At 44.8% G+C, this 12,433-nt stretch overlaps 1 protein-coding gene across 1 annotated transcript in view; it reads left to right on the top strand.

The window, feature by feature from the left end:
- The window catches only part of LOC117510053 (TBC1 domain family member 10A-like), a 91,539-nt gene that overhangs the window by 39,017 nt on the left and 40,089 nt on the right, over window positions 1-12,433 (top strand). The window lies entirely within an intron of this gene.

Raw genomic sequence — 12,433 nt, 5'->3', positions numbered from 1 at the left:
ATGCTGATGAGTCGACTGGCTGTGGTAAACGCTGCTCTGAATGAATGAAGTACTGTGACTGTTTAAACTTTTAAAGCGCCGAATGCCTGCTTTCAGGTCGGCTGATCAGACCTGATCAGGTCATCACAGATCTGAATAATGAAACGCTGTGATGATTTAAACTTTTAAAGTGGTAGTCGACCACAATCAGGTGTGATCAGACCTGAATGAAGTGCTGTGTGATCTGTCTGTGTGGTGATCAGCACCAGCGACAGCACATTAAATGTTTAAACAGTGCACCTGATCGATCAGGTTGTCTGATGATCACATCACAGCGACGATGCTTTACAATGGTTTTCATAAAATTTAAATCATCACAGTGCTGTGTGTTCAGAGCGTGACACTGGCATGAGAAACGCACCTGGAGCAAAAAAACCCACAGAGGAGACTTGTTTTAAAACGCTACATTTCCAGCCACGAATTACAGTATTTCCAGACGTCACTTTCAAAAATCAGGAGCTTTATGTGGATTCATGTTGTCTGTGATGGTGAATTGGACTGAAATGAACAGGTCAGATTTACTCCGTGTGTGAATGAAACAGTCTGTCCGCATGACGACCACAGCTTTCAGCCAATCAGTGGCCAGCATTAATGGAGGGATTTAGACTTGTGAGTAAATTACAAAAAATGTCTGCCAACAATCACATAACTTACCTACCACTTATGTCCAGCATGTGCGGGACCTGTGAGTCACACGCTGGCATGCGTTGAAAATTTTCAGCAGGCCCAAAATTTATTGGGGAGCTCTGCTTATTAGAACGTACATCAGCGAGTTTCAGCGTGTTTCAACTTGCTCTTAACTTATATAAATCTAACCCTTAACTTAATGGACTTATGCCAGCATTTTTTAATACGGTTTGCATATGCTGGCTAAATCGTCAAGATGTGACAGGACCTTAAGATGCCCAATTTAGTGGCAACATTTCAAAAAGGTTGTAGTGCACGTTGCAGTGGTTTTACGTGTTCTTGAGTGAAAGTGAATATTGCAAAAACAGTTACAGTAAAACTCACATATAATGGATTCAGGTGGACCAGCGAACTTTGTTCGTTAGAATCGAAATCTGTTCTATCAGAGGTCTGAAATTGCTTCCAGAAAGGGCCAATCACTCCAGGTGATTTAACTAATTAACTTCACTCTGAGCAAATGGAATCAGTTACCAGTGAAATCACCTGATGGACTGGTTGGTTGAAAAGAAAACCTGCACCCTCTTGGCCCTTTCTGGAAGCTATTTGAGATCTCTGCGTTATATGTATAAAATGGACAAAATCCGCTATATGTATGTAACTGATTAATTACAGCCAGTAGGTGCTGAACGATCTATGGGGAATCCCCAGCAACAATTAGGTTTACGTATTTCCTTGATTAAAAGCCTGACCATGAATCAGAACCTACCTCATTTAATGACCAGGTCAAAACTTTGTCTGAAAAACTCAAGGCCTGCCTTAAATAAACACTGGACATTATGTGCATTAAAAAGTTTACATTTGGTCGAGTCACTGTTTCAGTCCCAGACTCAGTCACAGTCTGCTGCAGAGTGGCACCTTAACATCCTGAAGTTTGATTTATGGTTCTGCAGCTCTGTAACTCTGTGGCCATACAGTGGCATCAACGTCTGTGTGACCCTTTAAAAGTTCTCTGTTGTGTCTTTATACAGTTTACAGCAGGAACAATGGGTTTTTCTGGATTAATTTGTCCCTCAACAAGCTCCACTTCTTTATACAATCATCAACCTCCAAACCAACAATGTTTTTTGTCCATGAATTGCGAGTTGTTTGGGCTTTTTCTGACTCCGTGTTGTGAAGTTGGTCATATTTGTGGACTTTTATGTCAAATGTATTTGATACATGATTGAAATGTAATCGGCGTGCGCACTGTAAAAACTTTGAAACTAAAATCTGATGAGAGAGGAAGGACTGAAAACGTAAAAGTGACAAATCACAGCCCTTTGCGGTCTCAGTCATTTAGCAGGTGCACGTGAGGCTCCAGAGAGGGTTCATAGCCATACAGAGCGCTGTGATCTAAAACAGTTTGGTTCATCACACCCAGGGATATGTGTGAAACTTCACACCATATTACAGAGCCGGCAAAAAGTGGCATTTTGTTAATAATCACTGCAGGCATTGATATTAAGCTTTTTAGTGTACTTGTCCATAGGACAAGTAACCCTGGCAGTTTACTTGTCCTATAGGAAAAGCCGGTTGTCCGGACAACCCGTGAGTGAGATTCAAATGAAATAGTTATCGTATACTTTGCGCTCACTTAATAAAAACCTATCATACTTATTTTGTTTGTAAGTACTTTAATTTTAATATTCCATCATAAGAATTGCAGCTGAAATAGAAAAATCATTACATTTCAACATTTTCTGGGACTGAGATTCAGATTAAATATTTATAAGATAAGAGATAAGATAAAACTTTATTGATCTCACAGAGGAGAAATTCACGTTACGTCAGCTCTTAAAAAACACACAAGATGGGTGCAAGTGATTAAAATGTTCATCAAACAGGATAAGCAATAATAATAATACTTGTAACAGTACAATGAAATAAGAAAATGAGATAGAAATAGAATATATATATATATATATATATATATATTCTATAAGTACATACGAGGGCTGTCAATAAAGTTACGGTCCTTTTTATTTTTTTCAAAAACTATATGGATTTCATTCATATGTTTTTACGTCAGACATGCTTGAACCCTCGTGCGCATGCGTGAGTTTTTCCACGCCTGTCGGTGACGTCATTCGCCTGTGAGCACTCCTTGTGGGAGGAGTCGTCCAGCCCCTCGTCGGAATTCCTTTGTCTGAGAAGTTGCTGAGAGACTGGCGCGTTGTTTGATCAAAATTTTTTCTAAACCTGTGAGACACATCGAAGTGGACACGGTTCGAAAAGTTAAGCTGGTTTTCAGTGAAAATTTTAACGGCTGATGAGAGATTTTGAGGTGATTCTGTCGCTTTAAGGACTTTTCACGGTGCGAGACGTCGCGCAGCGCTCTCAGGCGGCGTCATCAGCCTGTTCAAGCTGAAAACCTCCACATTTCAGGCTCTACTGATCCAGGACGTCGTGGGAGAACAGAGAAGTTTCAGAAGAAGTCGGTTTCAGCATTTTATCCGGATATTCCACTGTTAAAGGAGATTTTTTTAATGAAAGACGTGCGGACGGGTCCGCGCGTCGGGACGCAGCCGCCACGACGCTCCGCCACAAGAAAAACACCTCTGTTGAAAGCCTTAAGGACAAGTTGGAACATGTCCTGCCTGTTAAACAATTTCTCATATACTCACTCCACTGAAAGCCATCAAAAGCCGCCTGGATTTTACAAATGGTTATCAACACGGAGGTGTTTTTCCTGTGCCGCCGCACCGCGTCGGCTGCGTCCCGACGCGCGGATCCGTCCACACGTCTTTCATTAAAAAAATCTCCTTTAACAGTGGAATATCCGGATAAAATGCTGAAACCGACTTCTTCTGAAACTTCTCTGTTCTCTCACGACATCCTGGATCAATAGAGCCTGAAATGTGGAGGTTTTCAGCTTGAACAGGCTGATGACGCTGCCTGAGAGCGCTGCGCGACGTCTCGCACCGTGAAAAGTCCTTAAAGCGACAGAATCACCTCAAAATCTCTCATCAGCTGTTAAAATTTTCACTGAAAACCAGCTTAATTTTTCGAACCGTGTCCACTTCGATGTGTCTCACAGGTTTAGAAAAATTTTGATCAAACAAAGCGCCAGTCTCTCAGCAACTTCTCAGACAAAGGAATTCCGACGAGGGGCTGGACGACTCCTCCCACAAGGAGTGCTCACAGGCGAATGACGTCACCGACAGGCGTGGAAAAACGCACGCATGCGCACGAGGGTTCAAGCATGTCTGACGTAAAAACATGAATGAAATCCATATAGTTTTTGAAAAAAATAAAAAGGACCGTTACTTTATTGACAGCCCTCGTATGCATATATATATAAACATGATTGGGATTGAAAAAGAGAGAGGAGCATCTTATTTACAATATGTGAAGTGGAATTTAGATGTGATAAATGAGTTGTTGTTGCACATGATTTGTGGACATATTATTGCATTTGGTTATTTCACAGTGTTATTGTACAGTCTGACAGCAGCAGGGAGGAACGACCTGCGGTATCGTTCCTTCTTGCACTGAGGGTGCCTCAGTCTGTCACTGAACGAGCTGCTCAGCTCCACTACAGTCCGGTGCAGAGGGTGAGAGGAGTTGTCCATGAACTTGGTTAACACCCTCCTCTCAGCCACCTCCTCCAGAGAGTCCAGAGGACAGCCCAGGACAGAGCTGGACTTCCTGACCACTTGTTCAGTCTCTTTCTCTCCCGCTCTGTGCTGCCCGGGGCCCAACAAACGACAGCATAGAGGAGAGCAGAGGCTACAACAGAGTTGTAGAAGGTCTTAAGCAGAGGCCTTCTCACTCCAAAGGATCTCAGTCTCCTCAGGAGGTGGAGGTGACTCTGTCCTTTTTGTACAGGGCGTCGGTGTTGTGAGTCCAGTCCAGTTTGCTGTTGAGGTGAACACCCAGGTATTTGAAACTGTCCACAGTCTCTATGTCCTCCCCCTGGATATTCACCGGTGGGTGAGGTGGTGGTTTCCTCCTGAGGTAGATCAATATCTCCTTCGTCGAGACACAAGTGGTTGTGCTCACACCAGTCCACGAAGTCTGTGATGACCGACCGGTACTCCAGCTTGTTCCCCTCAGACACACGACCCACAATGGCGGAGTCATCAGAGAATGTCTGGAGGTGGCAGCTGTCTGTGTTGTATGTGAAGTCCGAGGTGTAGAGGGTGAAGAGGAAAGGCGAGAGGACGGTGCCCTGGGGGACCCCAGTGCTGCACCTTACCACCTCAGACTGACAGCCGCGCAGCCGCACGTACTGCAGCTGGTCAGTGAGGTACTCGATGGTCCAGGCGGCGAGATGTCCATCCACACCTGCATCCTCTAGCTTCCCCCGCAGCAGCGCCGGTCTGATGGTGTTGAAAGCACTGGAGAAATCAAAGAACATGACTCTCTTCAGCACTCCCACCGGTCTCCAGGTGGGTGAGCACTCGCTGCAGCAGGTGTTGGGCCTGTAGGCAATCTCCAGTGGGTCCAGGATGTCGCTCACCACGGTGCGGAGGTGAGACAGGACGAGCCGTTCCATGGTCTTCATGAGGTGGGAGGTCAGGGCAACTGGTCTGTACTGGGCTGGTTCCTTGGTGTGCGGTGTTTTGGGAACTGGGACCACACAGGAGGTCTTCCACAGGGTGGGGACTACCCCCAGGCTGAGGCTCTTGTTGAAGATGTGGCTGAGGACCTCACAGAGCTCATCTGCACAGGTCCTCAGCAGCCTCAGGGAGATCCCATCAGGTCCTGCTGCTTTCCTCTGCTTCCACCGCAGGAGCTGGCCTCTCACCTCAGTCGGAGTTACAGTGAGGGGGGAAGGAGGGGGAAGCTGAGGTGGGCTGGTGCTGAATACAGTCCTGGGGGAGGAGGGACGAGGTCCAGGGTGCAGTGGAGGTGACCAGGGGGTAAAGGTGGTGGGTCAGAGGGACTGGAGCGCTGGCTGCTGGAGACGTGTGGAGAGGCAGGAGCAGGCGGGGGGGGCAGGTGTGGAGGAGCCAAAACGGTTATAGTAGCTGTTTAGTTCCTCTGCGAACCAAGAATCTCCATCTGCAGTCCTGCTGGCACCCTTCCCAAATCCGGAGGCGGTCTTGAGGCATCTCCACATGTCTCTGACATTGTTCCAGGCCAGCTGCTCCTCCATCTTCCCTCCATACACCTTCTTGGCTGCACGGATCTTCCACTGGAACTTCTGTTGGACTCTACGCTGCTCCTCTCTGTCTCCCGAGTTGAAAGCCCTCTTCTTCTGGTTCATCAGGACCTTCAGCTCCGGGGTCACCCAGGGGTGGTTGTTGGGAAAGCTGAAACAGTCCCTCAGCCTTTCAGTGGCCTCTTCAGTCCAGAATTTCACTGACCTTTTCTGCACTGGCTTTCTCCTCACCCTGGGTGTGTATTGGGGGAGCAGATAGATGAGATTGTGATCCGAGTGTCCCAGCGGGTGGAGGGGGGTGGAGGTGTAAGCGTCCTCCACATTAGCGTAAAAAAGGTCCAGTATTCTATTGGCCCTGGTTTTACACGTGACGTACTGGGTGAACGCGGGGAGGGTGGCGGAGAGGGAGGCATGGTTAAAGCCCCCGGTGATGGGGAGGAGGGAGCGGGGGTGTTGTGTCTGCCATCCTCCCCTGCAGCCGTCTCTTCCGTATGTCTGCAGGTATATCCAGGTACTCAGCATAGCGGGAACCAGGCACACTGTATATAGTCTCTTAGTCCATGCAGCTGATCCCGGCTATAAACAACGGGATGTCCTGGGTCATGGACAAAGGGATTTCCCCGTGCTGCCTCAAATAGTGCCGAAAGGAGCATGAAACTAATCACAAGAGTAACAAAAGTGGGTTTCCCATGTGCATACTTGCACTGGGTACCACCCACTGCAGATAAAGACAAATAAGCACTATTAAAAAGTATTAAAAATAGCGAAAGTAGGAAAAGAGGGGGCAGAGCTGAAATAACAGGCAGCTGCATTGGCCAATGTTGCAGCAGTAACATACAAATAAATTATTAAAAAATCATACATTGTGATTTCCGGATTTTTTTTTTTTTTAGATTATGTCTCTCACAGTGGACATGCACCTACGATGAAAATTTCAGACCCCTCCATGATTTCTAAGTGAGAGAACTTGCAAAATCGCAGGGTGTTCAAATACTTATTTTCCTCAATGTATATATACATACATATTCTATTTCTACCTCATTTCTTATGTCTTGTACTGTTACAACTATTATTATTATTGCTTATTCTTGCACATGCTGTTTGATGAACATCCTCTAAAAATGTAAAAATGTTTCCTAAGAAAAATGTTGAAATTTTGAACCCTTTGAAACACTATTCCCTGCATTTGGAGGGCTACTTTGTGTTGCGAACTGGTGCATTAAATAACATGCAACATGTCCTTTAAAAAAGGGGAAAAATCTAAGCAGAAAAGCCCCCTATGCTGGTTAAATCACAGCATAGGGGCTCAAATCACAGCATTTACCCTACTGAAATATCTCATAATCCAGTCAAAACAACATGGAAAAACCACATGACAACAATTTTATGTCTTTCATCACATTAAAAACAGATGCATACATGAGACCCTGAAAACTTGCTCAAACAAATATTCCAAATATTCTGTGTCTGCTACGTTTAACCTGTCTGGAACTTCATGAGCGCAAACTGAATTTCAGAGCTCTTATATATATTACTCTGGAACAAAAAGCACAAACAGTGTTGTAAAGGACAGTAAACAGTAAACATCTTTACATTGACACTGGCCCAGCTTTTATGTTAAAATTATGGCTGTCAATATAATAATAATAATAAAGCCCTTGTTATCATTATAAGTGCTTACATACAATGAAATATGTCCTCTGCATTTAAGCGTCCTAATTACAGTTAAACACAATCCAACCACTAGGAGCAGCAGGCAGCCACAGTCCGGCACCTAGGGACCAACTCCAGATGTGTAGACACTGCCTTGGTCAAGGGCAGAGAAAGGAGCAGACCCTAAATAAACGTGTTTTTGATTGTGGGAGGAAACCAACAGACACGGGGAGAACATGTCAAACTCAGCACAGAAAGAGTAAGAAGCGACCTTCTTGCTGAGAGGCATCAGTGCTAACCACTGAGCCACTGTGCCGCCCATATAGCATCTTAATTTAGATTTATTATAAAACCTATAGCACATCAAAAAATAAAAAAAATAATCACACTTCCTGGTGCCCTTTGTCATTATTTTGTCCACTGTAGTTTTCTAAATATTAGTGGCAGATCAGGAGGGGTGGGGTTATTTTTATTTTATTTTATTATTTTTTTTATTATTATTATTTTTAGAAAGAGTCTCTGCGAAGCAACGGGGTTGATCGTTGGCCAGAGAATTTCTAATAAGTTGTGTGTTACCTAACAGCGGTAGCTGGCGGAATGACCATGTACGCTACGTAAAGCGTCTGACTGTTATACCTAACATCTAAAAAAAATTAGCTGTGATTTTTGTCCGATGTGTGTGTGTGCGCAGGCTGTAATACCCTGAAAAATTAGGATACAACTGTGCTCCACGTCCATTTTCCAGCTACTTCTCTCTTATCTTGTCTGTGTACTTTTACCAACGCCACACAACATCATGTAATTCAAAGAAAATGTTGCAGTGCAAAGCACCTTTGAAACTTCAAAGGACACTTTGAAGTTTTGAATCAAAGCTTTATGGACTAACTGAGCTATGATAGCTAGTTATCACCCGATAACATTAGATGTGGAGGTAACAGTGCATAGTCCATTCTGTTAGCAGACATCTGTGCCGCCCAGTGCTGGTTATTGCAGTGCAATTGTGGCATGAAGCACTCTTTGGAAGCTTCAAAGCTCTCTTACTCTTGCAGACTGAATTCAAAACAAGAAGCTGCCTATAGACAAACCAAGATCCAGTAATACAAGATAATCAACCAAACATTAACAGGCTAACTGGATAGACAGCTCAGTCAAACGGTGAGTTGTAAATCATGACTGTGGTTCAGCTACATTAGCCTGACAGCGTAATAATGACGCACTGAAGGGCAGCGTGAACAACTTATAGCAGTTATCCAATTCTGTTCAAAATAATAGCAGTGTTTTAAAAAGTGAGTAAAACTCAAAATCCTTATAATAGCTTTTATTTCCAAACAAGCAAATGCATTGTGAACACTGCACATTCTATTCCAAATCAAAACAGGAAGAAAAACATTTTCAAATGTGTTACTTTACAGAAAGTGAAGAAAAAGGAATATTAGGTTGTTCAGACTGCTGTTGGCTAGTGACTAAAAAAAATGCAGTGTCTGCATTTTTTAAAAATTTTTTTACAAACTCAAACATTTACTGAACAAACTGGAAAATGCCTGAAGATTCATCTTTCCTGTAAATCACTGAACTAATATTTAGTTGTATAAACACTGTTTCTGAGAACTGCTTCACATCTGTGTCGCATGGAGTTCTGGCATCTGTGAACAGGTTTTCCAGCCCTTGGACCATTACCATACCGTCCACAATTCCTCTGCATATCAATCAATCAATCACCATTTATTTATAAAGTGCTTTACAGCAGCAAGACGGTGTCCAAAGTCCTTTACAGTAAAAACCCAGATTCATAAAAATAAAACATAAAACAAACTGAAAACAGCACATAAAAACAGAACATGTGTGACATGTGCGATGGTTACTCCGGTATCCCCCATTGTGGCCAATCTGTACATAGAGCTAGTGGAGAAGAGAGCCTTGGCGTCGTTCACGGGCATCTTTCCCAGTCACTGGTCCAGATATGTCGATGACACATGGGTTAAAATCAAGCAACGGGAAGTGGAGGCCTTGACAGAGCACATCAACTCGGTGGATTCCAATATCAAGTTCACACGTGAAGATGCCAGAAACAACATTTAGCCTTCTTTGACTGTGATGTTACGATTGGAGAGAACAGGCAGCTCCAGACAGGGGTTTACAGAAAACCCACTCACACTGATCAATATCTGCTCTTTGGCTCAAACCACCCCCTTGAACACAAGCTTGGGGTGATCAAGACTCTTCAACACAGAGCCCGACAGGTGCCCACAACTACAGAGGGAAGGGCTAAAGAACAACATGTCCGGAAAGCCCTCACATTATGTGGGTACCCACGATGGTCCCTGGACAAAGTGCAGAAGTCCCAAAGAACAAAGAGACCAGACAGACAGGAGACGGAGCCAAGAAGAAGAGTGTCTCTCCCTTATTTAGCAGGAGTAGGGGAAAAACTACAGAGGATCTTCAGACAGCACAAAATACCACTTTACTTTAAACTGGTTAACACCTTGAGACAGAAATTAGTTCATCCAAAGGACAGGATCCCTAGTTACAAACAGAGCAATGTAGTGTATTCTATCAGATGTCAGGAAAACTGTAACGAACACTACATAGGTGACACTAAGCAGTCGTTGCACAAAAGGCTATACCAGCACCGCAGAGAGGTCGCTGGCGGACCTCAGTCTGCAGTTCGTCTCCACCTGAAAGACACTAACCACACATTTGAGGACAAGGAAGTTAAAATCTTAGCCAGAGAAAAGAAATGGTTTGAGAGAGGAGGCATGTGAAACAACTTGTATGTGAAACAGTTGAAACCCAGCCTTAGCCCCTCTGGGGCCGACGCCGTCATATACGACGGCGAAGACCAAGCTTTACTAAATTATAAATAACTTTTGAATGATATGAGATAGAAATGTACTTTTTTTGCTGAAAAGTTAACTCAGCAGACTTTCGAGCCAGCCATCGGCCATCTTTGTACTCCTCATAGAAGCTGTGTGATGACATGTGCAATGTGAGTGTCCAATCGGACTTGGTTCACCATCACATGGTTTTCCAAAATCCAATCATAGGGCAGATTTACCGCACGTGAAAAGCCAAAGATCGTTTTCAGGAGTGATGTGTTACTAGTTGGCCCATTTGAATAGCACCCTGGGTGCTCCAATGAGTACATACTAGTCGTACATACTCAGTGTGCCCTGTGCCATTACGCACAGCGATCAGTGAAACAGGAGCACTCGGAGAGTCTCTGATGACAATCTCACATGCTCAAACAAAGAGTGTGTAACTATCAGGATTGCTCTACTAGTTTGCATGTGAATGTTACTGGATTACTCTGTTGCTTTCTCTGCGTAAAGCACTGTTTACCATATCAATGGACAACAAAACGCATAGGCCATTTTGTATATATTGTTCAAAATGTGCATTTGTGATTATTGTTTGAACCTTTTTGTTTTACAGTTTTTCACACAAGACCTTAAATTACCTTTATAAAGTGTCAAAACAGTTGTTTATTATAGTTTGCTGTGTGTTTTGAATAAATGTGTGTGGAAAATTATTTTTCACTTTATTTTTTCATGGCCTATTTTTGATTGTAAACCTTTATTACACTTATAAAACACAACAAAAACATATATATTCTGAAAGCACAGGTTGTCCTGAAAAAAAGAGACATTAAACCTGATTGTGGGATGCAGGGAGAGCTGTTAACAGCAATAATAAAACATGCCAGGCGAGTGAACTGTCCAAAAAATGCCCTCGAACCCCAGAGGGTTAACTGGGGAGGAGGTCTGAGACACGCTTTGTGCCCTGGTTACAATGGGGTACTCAGGTCTAAGCACTTTCAGTCTTTTGTTCATGGTAATGAGTCATTCACATCATCAGGAGAGTCGTCAGGAGAGGTGTCAGTCCTATTGTTAGGAGGGACAGCTGCCCTGTCATTAGGAGGGTGCTAACTAGAACACAATAGGTGCTAATTAGAGCAGTTGTTTAGTCACTAGCCAATAGCAGTCTGCCTCTCGGTAGGAGGGGTCAGGTTAGGTTTAATACTCCAGCTTTTGTAGCTTCTGTTATTCTTCTCTACAAGAGTCAAGACAGAAGTCAGACTACCAGAGCAAGAATTTTAACTGAGGAAGCTTCTGCAATTTGAAGCGAAACGTCCTTGTGTCAAGCAACCCAGTCCAGTTGAAGATTCAAGCTTCTCTACAGTGGAAACCACCTGGACAGCCGAGAGCCTTCACAGAAACGTTGGCAAATAGACCTGAAAATGCACCAGAATGCATTTGAGATTTCAGATTTCTCTGGGTGAGAACCCCCAGATCCCCTGCCAGGGGGTTTGGGCCTTTGGAAAAAATTTTCAGGCTTTGTTTCTATGGCCCTCCCCCTCTAGCTGCCACCTTATCGTGGAGGGGGAGTTTACATACCCGGATGATCCTAGGAGCTATGTTGTCAAGGGCTTTGTGCTCCCTGTAGGGTCTCCCAAGGCAAACAGGTCCTAGGTGACGGGTCAGACTAAGGGCAATTCAGAACCTCCATGACCAGTAAAAAATCAAGGACCGAGACGTCGCCCGGTATGGCGGAGCCCGCGCCCCACCCTGGAGCCAGGCCTGGGGTTGGGGCTCGCGCGCGAGCGCCTGGTGGTCGGGCCATAGGCCATGGGGCCCGGCCGGGCTCAGCCAGAAAGAGCGATGTGGGCCCTGCTCCTGTGGGTTCACCACCTGCAGAGGGGGCCATGGGGGTCGGGTGCAGAGAGGATTGGGTGGCGGTCGAGGGTGGGTGGTCTGGCGGCCCGGTCTATGCTCACAGCCCCTGGCTGTTGGGACGTGGAATGTCACCTCGCTAGGGCGGAAGGAGCCTGAGCTTGTGCGGGAGGTTGAGAGATACCAACAACAGATAGTCAGGCTCACCTCCACGCACAGCTTGGGCTCTTGTACCCAACTCCTGGAGAGGGACTGGATGCTTCATTTTTCTGGCATTGCCCATGGGGAGAGGCAGAGA

The sequence above is a fragment of the Thalassophryne amazonica genome, chromosome 5 (genome assembly GCF_902500255.1).
Source record: "Thalassophryne amazonica chromosome 5, fThaAma1.1, whole genome shotgun sequence".
Classification (NCBI taxonomy): Eukaryota; Metazoa; Chordata; class Actinopteri; order Batrachoidiformes; family Batrachoididae; genus Thalassophryne; species Thalassophryne amazonica.
The sequence above is the reverse complement of the archived record's forward strand: the minus strand, read 5'-3'. Positions and strand labels throughout refer to the sequence as shown.